Here is an 18,225-nt window from a genome sequence, read left to right as displayed (position 1 = left end):
GTTATAACTATCATTTTATAGGACCTCCTGTGACAAATCAATTCAAAACGCATCAAATCTAATGTAACAGGCAGTTAACGAAACTAACATTCACATGAGAAGCAACACAAGCATAAATTCTATTTTAATCACTTCAACGTTCAAAACATGCAGAAAATACAGTATTCCAATCTCATCGAGCAGTACAAAGATCTTATGAATTCCAATCATTTGTGGGCAAAAATAATTTTCAATTGTTTCATGGTCCGCCTCCACGGTGTTGTTTCGTTCTGACATTCCTCCCTCTACAACTCCACCGGATAACTCCATCCATAACCGTGTATGTCACATGGTTGCGCAATAAAAAGTATACCGACCAATGACTACCAAAATACACTTAGAATTTCTGCAGACATACGTTTCAGACTTTCAGTGAAATCATGTGCTTTGAGGTATAACACCGACTCTACTATAATACTCAACAGTAGTGACCATGCTCGATGGTTGCAAGGCCGGTAAAACATAACATACTGATTTACTATTTCCAGTGTGATTAATAACAAACACATCAGACTTGGAACTAAGTAGCTTGAATAGGTTTAGTCTGGATATCTGCGATTTGCATGATGTATGGATATCGTCGCTGTATTGCTTTTGACATTCAATTTAACACAGCTTCCACTGTGCGCGCAGCGACATTTATTCTTGGGCGGGCATTTTCACCGTCATGATGAAAACAAAGGCTAAAAACTCTCAGAAAACGGTACCAGTAACAAGATAACTCCTACATATGCAACATATTTGAATTTGGTTGTATAGGATTACTTAAAAATTTCACAGCAGCTCGCACAGAGCCCATAGAAATACATGTTAGAGTGGTGAGCGTCTTGTGACTTCGCTCCGCCCGAGGATTTTGATAGCTTTACCAAGCGTGTTGATGAAAGAAGCAATATGATTGGATGTTGGTAAACTGATTCTAAACTGTGAAGGCATTGTCACATACAGTCCTAATGAAATACTTCAAGATGATAGTGGAGTGATTCCAATGATAATTCTTCCCAACTCCAGGTAATAGACATTAGAGCTAGAACCATGGCATGTTACGGTTCTAAGATACCAAGTGTCAATTCAAGAAGCTAGATTCTAAATAACCTCAAGTAGGTATTATTTATTCATTTTTATAAAATTACTACAAGAATATGGCCTCAATTCTACTATACCATTTTTGCACTACCCTGTGTACTCGTGTGTATTTTAGACCATTATGAAATTGTGCAATTGTTATTACCTGATACAAGGTACTAGAAAGCAATACACTTATGGTATCAATAAATGATAGTCTTCTATAAAAGGAAGATACTTGCGATGATTTGTGGTGATAAGTGTTACTCTGGCTGTATTGATGACTCCTGGCGAAAAGTCCTCAACAAGTCAAAAATATTTATTTATCTAGGACCTAAATGAGTAGCAAGCACTCTGACAAATAGATTGTTGAGTGTAAAGACAAAGAATGTATCCCCAGCAGGCAAATTGTTATAATTGTGAAGTTTTTGTTTATTTGCCAGACAGTTCTCGAAGAATGGCGACGCACGCAGGAGCTCACAATGAATGGTGATGACAACGTGCATACAGTTAACTATGCTATTTTATGGAACTTGTGCACAAGAACTTATCACTAATAAATCACGTTAATCAACAAATCAACGACTTCAATCTATTATCCATTTATGCGAAATACAACAACATGCTTAATACATAGTTACGTAAAACTAAGAGTTGGGCCATACAAGGCCTTCGGGTCAGGGAATTAAGGCAAAGCAAAACTGTAATAAAGTTTACAGCATCAGTGTCCTATTGTAGTCCTGCAGTGTTCTGTTACAGTGATCTTGGCATCGAAAATACTTCAGCTGCCATCCACATCAAGCCCATGGAGCTTCTAACACTGCCTGTGCCACCAGTAACCGATCCGGGTAGATAAAATAATAGAAACCATTCACCACCACCAGTTGCCAATATTAAAGTACGTCCACACGACCACGATACACCAGTTCACAATTACCAAGCCAAGGTTGATATGCCGTCACTCCTCCCTGTTTCATTCAGCAAAAGACAGAAGAACCACTGAAACCAACAAACTCGTCCTGTCTGTACACAGATATAAACGTAACGATGGTTGACTATTAGTCTGGTTCTGCAGCATGAGCAAGGTGACGAAGAGCCTGAAATGCCCTTACAAACTGCTGCTAGGCAGAGCTGAATACGGTGCTCATACTTCGACGGCTCGTGGTGTACTGACTTGCCACGTCCACCACAACTCACATGAATTTACATAACAAAGCCACCTGCAAGACGCATGCAACCTTACATTCCCATTCATACGCAAATACCCACATCATACGCTGTACATAGCAAATACAACACTTGGCTTGGTTAGCCTCGACCAAGGCTCGGGCCAATTTTATTTATAAATTTAGCTCGCATTTACATAGCGGAAAACTAGGCTGATTTTCCTACAACAAACTTCACCCAGGTGAATGCCTGAGGGGTTTAATTATTGAGTTATAGTTCTAAAATCCTGGCATTCAATGTGTTAATGAGTAATCCAGGGGCGGGGGTAATTTGTAGTTTGATTTGCCAATTTTTCTGGACTCCATATGTAATTGATAAAGCACAGCTTTCCATCTGATTCATTTTGTGTAGCAACATTACACTCAATTAACAATAACTTAGTGTCGCAATAAAATGTTAACAATTCTTTCCATAGAGTAATTATTACTAAACTCTAGGTTTAGCGCTCATAACCTGATGTGAACAATATAGATGTGATCTGTGTAAACCCCCAATCTGTTTTTTCACGTTTGTAAAAAATCAAGGTTGAATCTGTTTTCATATTGCAACTGAGTGTGTCTAAGATAACCAATATTGCTAAATTTGTTTAGATCATACCAAGTCATAACCGATAATTTGTCAAATGTTTGATTCACAGTCAGAGCTTCATGTAAAATTTGAACTTTTGCTGCATCAGCACAAAGTCACTGCCGCATCAAATTGGCTTAGAAGGTACACTGTTGCTTTTTCCATATAAATTGCATACTTTTCCACAAGTCCTGATGTCAAATGATGATCTCTCAGATTCTAAATCTTTTATTTACATAAAATACATAATAAGCTTGGGTGCAGCACTACACCTGATTATCACCTCTTTTGTTAAAATGCATGCTATATTATAAACTACATTTTTATACTACACTACGGTCGGTGCAGGATGCGTCTTTGAACGCTCTTGCTCTCAGTCTAATGGCTAGTGTTTTTTAACGCCACTATGTTTAGTATATAGTATCAATGATTGTCTGAGTATTTTTTATTCAGTTTGGTTGTTTTTTTTCTTCTCTATTTTGGAGTGGTTTCTTGGTTTGGTTGTGAGTCAAAGTGAACAGCGACCAAAATGGCGGCCGTTCAAACAAAATCTTCTTCCACACCTGCTGTTGATCTTACAAAAAGCCATGTGGTTCATTGTGAAAGTGTGGATGGCATTCCAGCTCAAAAATATGTGGAAACATTATTGCTGCTTTAAGGATGATCAAATCTGTTATTTTCACGTTATCGGTTTCATGTGTTCATATGGTTTGCGCTAATGCAATTGTCATTGGCGATCTGTTTATTTCTGTAGAACCACTTGTTCGTCAATCCACCTAAGTTTGTTTTTATCAAATGTGACACCTCTTCTACTAAATTATTGTATTACTCGTGCTCTAGCTCCATATGGGCAAGTAATGAGTGATGTTCGTATTATTTTACTTGGTTGCAAAAGACCTATGTTAAAACAGGTGCAATCCTTTCGGAGGCAGGTCTATGTACACCTCAAAAATACAAATACAAATATCAATGGCTTATTGCCAATTGTGTACGACAATCAAACCTTCAATATCAATGTCATCAAAAAGGTGCAAGTGATCGTGATGACCTGGATTACGTAGTCAGTCACCTATGACGAATTAAAAACAAATGTTAAACTTCTTGCTGCTGGGCGTACCCCCTGGCATTGATGGAATACTGTACAATTTTATCTAAAATTCTGGGATGTAATTGGTTAAGATCGTGTTGTGGTCAGTTCAGGATAGCAAATTGCACTAAGGTGGTTGACTCATTTTTGAAAACATATTCACTAAAACATTGTTGCTACGTCTCCACTGTTATTAGTTCAATCATACACTTCAAATCACATTCATGATAATATTAACTTATTTCATGACAGTAATGATTATTCAAACATTAATAATTCTCCATTGCGTATAGTCGCCCTCAATCAGGAAAAAGCCTTTGATCTGATTCATCATGATAACCTGTTTAAAACTTTGAAAGCTTTTGGTTTGGTCCTGGTTTTATCAGTCTCGTATATTCCAATGCACAATCACTAAGTCGAATAAACAGCGCCCTCACTGCACCTGTATAGCTTTCAGGTGGTAAACTTCAGGGCTGTTCACTGTCATCACTTTTGTATCTTTTTGCAATCGAGCCAATACTCGATAAAGACATCAATATTCCCCATAGAAACAGTCGTCGATGCAAACTTACAGCATATGCAGATGATGTTGAGTTTGTTTTTACTACTCGTCAAGAGTTTGTTAAACTAGAACGGCTGCGAGCATCGTATTCAAAGATTGTAAAATCAGAGGATTTATTGGTTGCTTCCTGGTGGAATAATACCATCTCGCCTTTATACTTTAAATAGGTTGAAGATGCTTGGTGTGTATCTTGGTAATCTCGACCTTTTACAGAGAAAAAAACTAGCCAGAATTACTGCAAACAAAGTTCTGGTCTCATATGTCCCATTATCGATAAATTGTTACACAGACTCCACAGCCTCTCCCCCACCACATCACTCCAAAAACGATTTGTTAACTTTCTGTGGCAAGGACGCAATTGGCGCCAAGCTTTATGGGAAAAAGGTGGACATAATCACTCATCTACCTACATGTATGAATTATGACCATCCAAGCCTTAACTTTACAGATTACCTTTTCAATGCTGCTAATGATAATCCGAGGTATTTTCGTCATTTACCAATCTCAATGTAACTTCTTCATCTCCCACCATTGTATTCGGACGATTACTACAGTGCTGCAAATCATTGGAAAAGAGGCGTATACTTGATTTGAATACAACTAGTCTACTTACTGAATTACTTTTTTCATAACTCGTTCATCTGTCATCCAATGCAGAACAAGCCTTTAATTTTAAAACACATTGCAAATGCGGGACCCGTGAGGACGAGCGTTTTATTTGACGATGAACAAATCGTTTGGCGAGACATTCTCAGTCCACAAATTCCTTTCAAAGATTGTAAGTGGGGGGGGGGGGGGTATCAAAGTTTAAAGGTGATTTGCAATGACGTATTGTACATGACACTTACGCCACCACCGATTTTCATATGCATGCTAATTTCGCTGATTCAAATAGATGTCCACTTTGCGGTGATTATGACTCTTTGTTGCACGTTTTTCTGGCGCCCTCTGTAATTTCGTCATACGTATATCGTCCGAACTACTGCAGCCAAATGTGTCAGCTTCAGCGTGGTGGTTTGTTGTATTACCACCTCACCACTGCCACAAGTTTTATTCTCGCCAATATTTTTTTGTACGCAAAAAAACTCCATTCACATTGGTCATAACAAATGCGATGCAAACTGTTTCAACCGTGTCCACTTTGAAACTTCAAAGGCCGTATTACCAGCAGAATCAAATCTCGATTTAGAGCCAGATATGTTTTAAGGAAAGATCTGAAAAAAAATCTCAGCCGGCAAACAAGTAGTGAAGCGATCAACCAACTCTTCTGTGGTAGTCAAGAATAACACAATTTTAAGCCACCAATATGGCGTCACGTGAAAAGCCTCAATTGCCCTTGTGGCTTAAACAAGAAATTGTCAACAAAAAAACATGCCCTTTTTATCTCAATGAAAGCAGGAATTGTCGTTAAAAGGGATTGATTTCGTTACCAGCTTGGTTTATGAAACCCTAAGCTCACTATATAGTGGAAAGAAGTTACTGTCTGTATCAGAATTACATTCCATTTCACCAATTGTTACGTTCATGCCAGTGTACTGTTAATTGGCATCTATGGGTAATTGTGAAGGTGAAGACAATGGAGACAACAGAAAAAATTGGATAGGCTTTTTTCTCTGTCTTTCTGATTCTGCAATTCGTCAAAAGAAACAATGTGTCTTGTTGCTGCAGATTGAAGACTGGACAAAAATAGTATCTGTACCAATATTAATATAACATGATATTTTTGGTTTCTGAAAAACAAATGTATGTGTACAGTACAGGTCAAAACAGGCACACCAAAATGTTAACACCAGATTAACATATTCTGTGTAAAGTAGGCACCATTGGCATTGTTGTCATGATCAGATAATGCACTGCACTAATTAGACAGGAAGTGACACAATATGTGCAATCAATGTTGAACGTATTTATATATAAACAATAGTAAATATTTTAACTAGACAACTCTGTGTGCACTTTGTGTTAACACATTGTCAATTCTGTGTAAATATGGGTTAACACACTGTGTGCAGTTGTTTTTACCTGTACTGTCTCTACCTACGTAATACTAGTAGTCTGAATGTTGGAAAGCTCATCACCCCTAAACATGTTACATGTCATAGTCTCCATAGTTTCATATAACAGTGATTCACATACTTGGACATGGAATGAACAAACTTAAAAATTCAGATCAGATTCAATAAAAATAAAAGATCTACATATTACCACCATTGTACAAACTTATTAACAGAACACTTGCCTTGCTAGCTGATTATCTTTTATCTGTTCAACATTCCTTGTTTTAGTTTGCTTCCTTCTGGTTTTCCAACTGTGCTCACCTCCACAGGCTTTTTTTTACTTTCTTGTTCTCTGGGCCGCCCAGCTGTTTTTTTCTTTCTAGTCAATCTGTTTAAAATAAGATCATTACGTCTCATAAAAGTTATAAAAAAAATGCATTACAGATAAACATAAGAAATTAGCAGTATAAATATAAATATTAAAAAGACTGCTTACCATAGATTGCTTTACACAAATTACACACACATTCGTCATTCAAAGAGCATCTCTTGTGTGTGTAATAAATCTGACAAAAAGATAATAAAAAGATTGTTATTGGTACAACATGCATGTTGTACTAGCTATGTATAATAACACAATTATTTTACGCTGCTGTTCATGTTTTGAGAGATTTCTGTTCATTCTGAGTACTAAATCATGAAAACATTTCAGTGATATGCTGAAAATAGCGTTGAGGAGTTTCGTAATAATGTTTTGCACAGACGTGTTGCAATTTCTTGACGCCTGTCGTCAACTGCTAAAAGTTGTAGTTTTACGCCCTTCATGGTGCATTCAGCAAAATGTATGAGAGATGAAAAAAAACGATTTTAAACACAAAGACATGATATCAATATGAATACATAATAGAAGCATTTAGCAAACAAACTTAGCAGATATCTCTTTTTGACTTCTTGTTCAATATTTGCTGACACAATATCTGGTTGATTACGAGCCGAAAGAAGATTTGGACACACTAGACATGTTGTAGGAGGGTGACAAACTCCGGTGTTGAAACCATCCTTCAGGCCATTGATAAGTTGGTTGAATCCGATCTTGTGTCCTTGAGACTGGTGAAAGTAGGCTTCCTTGTGGATGATACTTGTGGCCAGAACAGTGTCCCAAACCATTACAAATGTTGCAGGCATTGGCACGGTGACCAGCAATGTATTGAGCAGTATCAAATCATTATCACGGTGAGACCAGTCTATTCTTTGGTTGTGGTTTAACAGAAGAGCTAAGGGGCACGATGGTATTCATGGAAAGCCAGGCCACTTGACATGATATTTGAATGATGGACCTTTGATAATTATCCAACACTTTCCGGCGATTTGGAAACACATAATGTTCTTGTAAATGGTGAAGGCTGTTATAAATTCATGCACAGTTAAAGACTTATTAAGTTGGCTGTCTTGTAAGGGCCGGAGAGCAACTCTACAAATGGCAAGACGTTGGATGATATGCCACTGGAACCTAGGAGCTTGTTTGCTGCCGTGTTATTTTGGTCGCCATTAATGCTTGTCAGGTCATCACCTAGTTGCAAGGAAAGACTTCCGGTTCTGGCTTAGGTCGGAGGGCATTGATTGTTGGAAAATGAATTCTGAACCTGAGCGGCCGACGATAGCTGCTGCTTAGTTGGCCATGGAAGCTTGCAAATTAGTAATTATAGCCGGTGATATGATCTCTCCAGTACTGAGACGACTTCCTTGTTGCCTGGTACATGATGGCGTGTTCATGACTTGGTCTGTGTCGAGCGCGGAACTCACTCCTTTGTTCCTTTGCCAGTTGATCTAGAGTGACAGGAAAGTCACCACGTAAATTTGATCTTGTCACCGGAGGAGTATATGGTAGACCCTGTAGCATTACGCCGGCTGGTCGTCCACTGCCTTTTCCTCTCAGCGTGATAGTGAAATGAATGACAGAATGAATAAAGTAATAGCAAAATGTGTATAAGGTTCCAGTATGAAGTCATAACAATGAATGAGCAGGAATGAAGGAATTTCAAGGAAAGTACGCTTACGCTCCATGTGAACATTCTACAGTGAGATAGGTGATTGGTTGGGAAAAGGAGGCCCTGTAGATCAAACATTCCAGAGGGAGGGGGCTTGATGATGGTATGTTGTTCCATACATTTAAAAACTAAACAAAAGTGCGAAAACAGATTGATGGCTGTGTATGATATTAAGGTGGTAACAGTGAATGTATAATATTTTGGTGTTATGTTTTTCTGTGAATGCATCATGACTTTTTTTAATGATTCTGTTTTTTAGTTGCACCGTAAATTATTTTCAAACATCTAAATTGTGTAATGGCCAATGTCAAAACGTCAAAATAAGCACATATCACGCTCGACCCATTAGATAAAAACATACACATTTATATATTGAGAATAGATATATAACACAGCCATCGTAAAAGAAATACGATTTGAATGGTGCCGATTCGTGTATTGCCGATCTTATATGATTTCAAAATGGCATAAAAACAAGCAGGTCACGAGGTCAGGGCTATAAATAGTAACAGGGCTGGGCGCTGTGTAAACTGCACATGCACCTTTCCACAAGAAGCAGTTGACCTCTTAGATCCAAAAGATTGGAAACATGTCGGCAGTTTCGACCACCATTTGCCACACTTTTTAATGATGTATTGTACTAATCAGAGGTAATTGGTTGTCAAGTAGACGATGTAATATTAGGGAGTTTAACATGAGTATTAAAAAACTTCTAATTAAAAAAAATGTAAGTTTATTCATACAACTGAAATCAATGTTCATCGATTTTTGTATTGTTAATGTTGATTATACATGCAGCTCTGTGTATTTATTGAATAAAAACAAAATCATTAATATGTAAAGGTATATAAAGAAGCTAATCAGCTGAAACTATTAATTTGCAAATTACACACAGTCCTTGAATTCAGTTACCAGAGGTCGCTTCATTGCGAGCAATGACAACTTGCATTACTTTTTTATATGGTTGATGTAACGGCTGCAGTCCGCTGGTGTCACCTTTGCCAATAACTAATTAACCCCGAAAATAAGTTTGTCCTTCGTTGTTGGGTTTACATGTGTTCTCAAGTATCTGTTCATGTTCTCGATTGGATAATGCTCCTTCAATTAAAAAACATAAAAAATCACACAACAATATTGTAGTAGGCAATGAGAAATAGTAGCTCAACCAGAACTTAATTCTCAAGATTTTATTTCTACCGACGTTTTGACAATTCCGATTGCCTTCATCAGGGTTAAACAACTGGCTAAAATAAATGGAATAAACTAATAAATACGTAATAGGGTATCAGATTGAATTGATTGTTTGTTCAGTGTGTAGGCATTTTCTAAGTAGTACATATAGACTTGCAGGTGATTCAGTGAACTCGGTCGCCCGAAGACATTAAAGTCATAGTTGAGCTATGGAAATGTCCTCCTAATTCGAACTTGGAGCACATAGTGATAAATACGAATCAGTGATAAATAAACGTATAGCTTATTAATCAATAAATGAACAAATATTTCTGTATGGCATCACGCTTTGCCGACATCACCGGCATCCAGCGCCCAATGGCCGGGGATGGTGGGCCACAAACATGGACGATTATATCCCCCTCCCCATATGACGTCATTACCAACATCCCTCACGTTTGTGACCAAACACCACCGGGCAACCGCGACAGTGGTGCTGCCACAACTAACCTGATGCCATACAGAACTTTCAAGGGCTAAGAAAATAAGTTGTTAAAAAATAAATCAGGTTAAACAAAGAAATGAATAAATAAACTACTTGGCAAACAAAATCATATGTGTCTAGTTTTCTGTCAATAATAATCATTTTTTGAACGATCTTCGTGAGATAATTGACCTAATTATAGCCGGGATATTTATTATTCCATATCCATCGAAAACTGGTCAAAAGTTGTACAGGTATATTCAACACGTTTTTGTGAAGTTGTCTGAATGACAGATAGGTTTGAAATTGTCATTAATATTATGAACAGAATTATGGTGGATTAAGTACAGGTGACTAATTTGTGCATTTTATAGATATCAAGGATGTTTAACTTTTTGAATAAAGGGGCCGAGTGTTCAGTGAACGAACTAAACGTCATTGCACGAACTCACATTTTCTGGGTCATATAAATGGCATTTAAGTGTGAGTGATATGTATTACCCAAAACATAGACCATAAATAATATTCGGCTGTATTAGGGAGTTATAAACCAATATTAAAATGTTAAGGGGTATGAAAACTAAAACACCAACAAATGAAACTACCCTGACTTCATGAACACATTCTCCCCAGATGCTAATTGAGCTTGCCACATTTGGTAAGTTTTGCTTGCTACTAAAAACGATATAATTCGTTTTCTTTTTATTTATGGAAAGTTTGTTGGCATCACACCATAGCAGGACATCATTTAAATGGGCGGTTGCATTATGTAAATTGAGTATGCAATTGGAGTCGTCAGCAAAAAGACGAAAATAAAAAAATAAGTCGAATTTGGAAGAGTAAAAATAATGTTCGGCCTGGAACAGAACCTTGGGATACCCCGGAATTAATGCTTGTTTTAGATGATAGCCCATTGCAATGTACATATTGGGAACTGTTATGAAGATAAACTTCATAATCTTCTCATTGAAGTGGGAGCCCCCTAAACCCGTGATGCTCTCACTTTGATACAATCAATCACAACATTTTATTATCAAAGGCCTTGCTGAAATCAATAAATATACCTAGCGTGGGCTTTCCCCTGGTCAACATTACGTACCAAATGATTCACCAAATTAATTCGGGACAGTGTTGTGCTATGCTTTTTTTCTGAATCCGTAATGATGTTTGTAAAGTATATTATATTTATATGTAGCAAATTGCTGATTAAAAATGTTTTTTAAAATTTTACTAAAAAAAGGTAATATTGAAATAGACTAGTATATTGATTTTCACCCTTCTTGAAAATTGATATTACCTATAAGCAATGATGTCTGCTGCATCAATTAAAACTATTATCCCCAGCCACAATACTTCCTTGGGTCCAAGTTATTTAAAAGGCGCGTTACGTTACTCACAGTAGTTGGGTGGAGAAAAAATGTATTTACATTTGGTCGGCCAAGATAGTTTGAAGAGTTGTTAGAAGTAAGCTGTTTGCAACAGTTTTATCAACACTAGCAAAATGTGTATTAAAGCCCTGGTTAACCTCAATAGGATCAGAAAGAATATGATCGTTGCCATTGACTTTGATATTTAGTTTTTTTGTCTGACTGTTTGTCTTTGCCAAGTAACTATTTATAGTTATTATTATTTATATTTTATAACCTTTCATGTCTCACTCTGATTTAAAACAAGTAGATTGGAATAATATTTTTTGCAGCTCTAGTAAGGACATTTATATTTGACTTGGATACAGCATGTGGCTCATGATTATTTGCTAAATATTTTGCATATAGTTTGTGTTTTGTATTAATTGATTTTTAAATAGCACTCGTCTTAACCCATATTGGCGCACGCGCATCACAAATGCTAGAAAACCTCTTATGCTGTGTCTAGGGTATTAAAGTTATCGCCCATGAATCTTTAAGCAAATCTTGTCTAAATCGATTACGATCATAAAGTTTAAAATCTCTTGAAAAAAAAACTGTTTTCTTGACAGTGACATGAATATAAAAGAGCTCAAAGATGCGTTTTACTGTCATGAATTTGTTTTCGCGTATCTGTTGACCGACTTAATTAACTGATTATTAGCGAATTGCTGTGTTATGTCTGTCATCGTGTAGGCCTGTTTGAGGTTTTGGACGGAACTTGGCTCAGTGGTTTGGAACTAATTACAGGATACCGTCGCTATTCTGACAGTTGGTATTCCATAGATATTAATGTAGTGAACGATTAATCAAAAGATATGACGTATTCAGTACTTAGTGTGATTGGCTTTATGATTGAAGGTTACGCCCTAGAGTCTTTTTACTGCATTGTAATTGGTCAGAGTTTTGAAAATGAATAAAGAGAGTTTGAGTTGGTCTTGGCGAATACTCCACGACAGACGCAGTCAGTCCTGGAGAGTCTTGGGGCGAGCCTTGACGCAGTCCAGTCTTCGGCGAGTCTTGGGTCAGCCTTGCGAGAGTCTTGGGGATTTTTTCCCCAGGGCGCTGTGTCTTATAGAGTGCTCGATTGACCGACTAAGACGAGAGCTGAAACGTATTTCGTTGTGTGTGTCTTATTTGACTGTAAAGTATAAGTGACTTTCCCGATCCCGTACCTCAAGGGGACGAGATATAGAGACGAGGCGAGTTTCCCCCCCCCTGACAAGTGTGGAGAACCCCAAGAAAGAGAATATTCCCCCTGATATTACGTTCATTTTATTTCCAAGGAAACATATGTTTTACCTCCATGTTATTTCCAAGGAAGCAGTGACTTTGCTTTTTTATTTATTTTGTGGTCATTTCGGATTAGGAAGTGGGAATTCAAATACAAGGTCGGGTAACCATGTTTTTCCTCGGAATTTAAAACAGTCAGCCATAATAATAAGAATAAAACAGCAAACTTTCAGAGAATTTTTGTCCCGAAAATTAGTATTCTTCCAGAAATACCATGAAAGAAGTCCTCGTTTTGCCCTTGTGCTCTTCGACATGGATGACACAACAGTCATTGTCCCATACGAAAAGTGGTTTTCCGCAGATACCATCGTCAATAACATCACAACAGGATTTCGCATGGTTTCAGCTGGGGGGGGTGTAACTTAATGCAAATCACATTATGGGGACGTGAAGCTTTTTGGGGATGGTAATTTTTTACAATGGGGTATAGATTTGCTTGCTTTTAGGCCTAAGTTTTCTTTTTTTAATTATCATGTTCTTACTTTAATTGATGAGTCCGGGTGATGAGTAGATCAACCTATAACTGAATAAATTTAGTGCCAATTTTGTCGCGTATGGGATATATTAATAACTATTTGGGCTATATTTAGGGGGTCTGTTTTTTGAGGTGAAAATAGTCTATAATGGGGTGTGGGGTTTTACTTCCCGGCCACGAACCCCTACCACGGGAGAGGGGTTGCAATCGACAAGTTTGTTCATAAGATACAACCCCCTGTTGATTTGAGATGGGCTTGAATTTAAATTGTGTAGTACTAGGTATATTACATTCTATTGTACTACGAATTACATTAAAAAAAATTATTATCTTTAGAGTGTGTACATATTATATGTTTTTTGCATCATTGTTTCATTATCTACTGAAAATGAGTGCATTGTTGTGATGATTTCAGACGCTGCACAAAGCCTTTGACCGCTCCTTTATCCCCAAGCTCAACACAACTTACCCATCAGGCATAAATTACCACCCATTACACAATTATAATCCCACTCCCTTCAATTCCCCCAAGAAATATAAACAACAAAGCACCCGAGACCACACCTTCCACATCCTTTATTCATTTCTCTCATGATTCATTTACCCTACAACATCTGTCCCATCTCTTCATCACACCCCGCAACTAACCCACATTTCCGTTTATACCACCAGCTCCACCAAGATGAATGATAATATATGGAAGAATATTTTGAAAAGCCTTTCTCACCCTCATACTTATATATTTGAAAGATTGTTTTTTGGATGGGTCTCCCATTCATATATCCCCTCAACCTCCACTCCCTTACACATAATATACCACCCAATAAGTGACCTACTTCCCCTCGCCCTCATTCTCGCCACCATCTTCATCCACCATGTCCCAGCTTCTCCAATCCCTGACCTAAGATCTATTTTTACCCATCTTTCTCTAATTTAATACATTCATTACTCTTTCACAGACTCTTCCCCACCCCTACCTTCCAAGAGAAGACCTACGATAAAAGACTATCACAAGAAAGCACTGAAGGAAGTACCAGCACAAAACAACAGCAGCAAGTGGGATTCCATCTCTACTGGATATCAAAATAACTGAACCCGAATGGATTCGAATACTCAACTTCGGAAACCAGGGTCACAAGTTATAGTTTTCCTGCATTTTTTATGATGTGATAATTACCCGGATGTTTACGTCACGTTATTTTTTTTTTTGGAAATATGGCGACTGGCGACGTTAATCTCTCTCATCTGCCCATCTGAATTACAAGAATTCTTCAATAATAAAGGTAGTGAAGTGGATTTTTGGGGGGTTTTCTGACATATGTCTTGAGGCCATCACTGCCTTTCACCAGCAATCCCGGGATCCAAGTTGATGTTCCAATCGATGTGGGGGACGTGATACGTTGCGGATATGGAAATGTAACGAAATATAGTATGCAAAATTATCTGCTACACAATCAGCACCAATCACCACAGAAGAACAACTTAATGAAAACTCAGAATTTATTCACTAACAGAAAACCCGCTGGAAATCCGGAGACTTACAACTCGATATCAACGATATAACACAAATTGTAAGAATGATACAGAATTGGCAGTATGCCCTTGATATACATCGATAAACTCTTGACCGTGTAAGAAAATTAGTGGGAAAACTTCTAATTGGATGAATATAAAAATTGAAACAAAAGAACACACTGCGGTGGTTTCTACCACGTTCGCATTCATGTCGTCGTCTCACTTCAGAATCCGTATTTTGCAACAATGTATAAGCCAGAATACAGTATTATTGAACTTGTATAAAACGAAATGAATAAAGCGATTAACAAATATTGCATGTTTCAATTACAATGCTTCACAGATAAATGATTCAGAAATTACTCCGACATACTGGCCGCCCACGATGTAATGAGTCAAATTGATACATCATCTATGATTAGAAATTATTGTCTCATATAAAAGTTATCAAAAGTTGTAATGTTCATAACACATATACAAAATACACAGTCTGGCTCAGAATGTGATTACAACAGACTTTTGGCAAAATCCTTGATCTTGTCACGTGCTGCTACGACAGCCTTCCTCAGGTTGGATGCATCAATTTTCCCAGACCCATATGCATACAAGTTGTGTCATAGTCAGAGGTCAATGGACTCTGTTTGTCTGATCTAGTTAATGGTTTGTTTACATTGTTAATGGATGTAGTGGTATTTGTATCAAAGTCAAGTATGTTGTTGTTAACTGCTCCATCAATGTCAGAAACAGGTAGAAGTGTGTTTTCAGTATTTGTAACATTAGAATGCATGTTGTATGTGATTTGTGGCCAATCTGCAGTATTTGCCAGAAACTCAGGACCATTCCACCACTTTCTGCTGTACTTCAGCTCTTTCGTTGATATTCCTCTAGTCAGTAGGTCAGCCGGGTTCTGCTTTGTAGGCACGTATCTGTAACTTTGATTAAACTCATTTATCTCCTTGGTTCTGTTTCGGATGAAAACAGGTTGTGGTTTGTCACTTGCGATCCATGACAGAGCTATCTGACTGTCACTCCATAATGTACACGAATCAATGTTCAGTTTTGGCTTCAAATGATTATAAACAAATTTGCATAGTCTTGTACCAATCAAGCATGCTAAAAGTTCAAGTCGAGGCAAGGTGATCTCTGTGGTGGGTGATACACGGTTCTTAGAAGCAACTATACCAGTTTCTCTAGTTTCCATACCTCGAATATATATCACAGCTCCATATGCAGATGTACTGGCATCAGCAAATGAGTGTAGTTGATAGGTTTGCTTGTTTACATCCATGGAGTTTCCACCAAAATAACTTCTATTTATAGTAATGTCAGTCAGGTGATGCAGTTCACTAGCAATACCTTTCCACTTAGTAAGGTAAGTATATCAAGAGGTGTATCCCATTCAATATTGGATCGCCAAATAGATTGAATAAACAATTTTGCCTGAATGTGAACTGGTGACAGCAAACCAATGGGGTCATAAATGCTGGCTGTGGCACTTACAACATCTCTCTTCATAAGTAATTGATTCAAAGGTGGCATATCTACGTGTTTATATGAAAGTACATCAGTCTCAGTATTCCATCTCATACCAAGTATTCCCACTTCTACATCTTCAGTATGTTTGTTGTCGCTGGTGGCAATCTCTCTTAGTGTGTTGTCATTGGTTGACCAACTTCTCAAATTGAAACCACCTGACGTCATCATTTCATTTGCATGTGTATAGTAATCAATAGCCTTATTGGTGTTGTTAACACCAGAAATGACATCAACATAAATATTGTTTTGTAAATCCCTGGCAATGGCCGAAGTGTTGTAAGTATCTAAATGAGCTCTTACAACAGCATTAAGAATAAAGGGGGAGGGTGTTGCCCCAAAAAGAACAGATTTAAACTGATATGTATCGAACTCACTCTCTGTATCGCCTGAATCTGAGAGCCACAAAAACTTGGTGAATTTCCTCTCCTCAGGTATGAAGCTTATATAGATTAAAATTTGGTTCCCTTTCACACAGTCAAAACCTACTTAGACAGGCAGAACAGACCTGAAGCGTCCTCTTTTATTTGGAATGCAGGTTTGTTATGTAAGAAGTGTCCAACATGGCAGACCTCAATGTGTTGAAGGGACTTATAATTCGGTGATCCGTCTGTCTGTCCGTGCATCCATCCATCCGTCCAAATTAATATTCCAGAATCCTTTGAACCAATTTCGTTCATTCTTTGCATGTGCCTAGTACTTTATGTGGGACATATGCACATGCAGTGGTTTAGCGTTTCGATTCAAAATGACCGACTGGCAATCATCTTGTTTTTTGAAAATGTTGTATTTTGGACATACTTTGTCAGTTTTCATTCAAACTTGGTACATAGATTATACATGTTAGGATACATGTCCATGACAATTCCTTACGCAATTGGATCAAAGATGGCCGACTGGCAGGCATCTTGCTTTTGTTTTTTAATGTGGTATTTTGGACATGCTTTGTCAGTTTTCATTCAAATTTGGCACATACTTTATACATGTTAGGATACATGTCCATGACAATTTGTTTCAAAATCGGATCAAGGATGGCCGATTGACAGCCATCTGACTTTTTGGCCTTATCTCCAAGATTTATGTACCATTTTCATTCTATTTGGCACATACATCATATATGTCAGGTTGTTTCATAATAAGATCAAATATGGCCGAATAACGGCTGTTTTTATTTTCGGCCATATTACTATGTCTCTTATCTATGTATCATTTTCATTGATATCCTAACAACACTTAGCTCAAATAGTCCAATTCATTTATGTTACTCTTGGAATATTGTGTCGCGCGCAGTTATCTAACATGAAAATTTTTACACTTTCTTTATGTGTTCTAAGTTAGTTTGTAACTTCAGACATTGTTTTGTAAACCACGAGTTGAACCTTGAGAGACTAGATCGATTTCTGTAGCAACCGTGTATCAAGTTTTTAGCCATTAACATTTTGAAAACCATTGCAGCATCGTAAAATGTTTAGTATTAACGGCATCATTGCTCACCTGTAGTAAACATCAACCTTGACTAAAAGCAGGTTTAAAAGGTCATCAACACTTCGATTGGCCATACCTTTCAGAAACTGACACTTTAGTGAATAAAAAAAATCTATCAGAAATTTAAAAGATAAACTATTACAACCTTTCCCATTAAGAATTTAGATATTGGATAAGACACAAGGATGAATACAAACTAGACTGTATTGATCACACTGATAATTATATGACAAGGGATATCAATTTAATAAATAATTGGGCAACAACATTTTGTA

Source organism: Saccoglossus kowalevskii, chromosome 16 (assembly GCF_978046115.1).
Source record: "Saccoglossus kowalevskii chromosome 16, keSacKowa6.1, whole genome shotgun sequence".
Lineage (NCBI taxonomy): Eukaryota > Metazoa > Hemichordata > Enteropneusta > Harrimaniidae > Saccoglossus > Saccoglossus kowalevskii.
The sequence above is the reverse complement of the archived record's forward strand: the minus strand, read 5'-3'. Positions refer to the sequence as shown.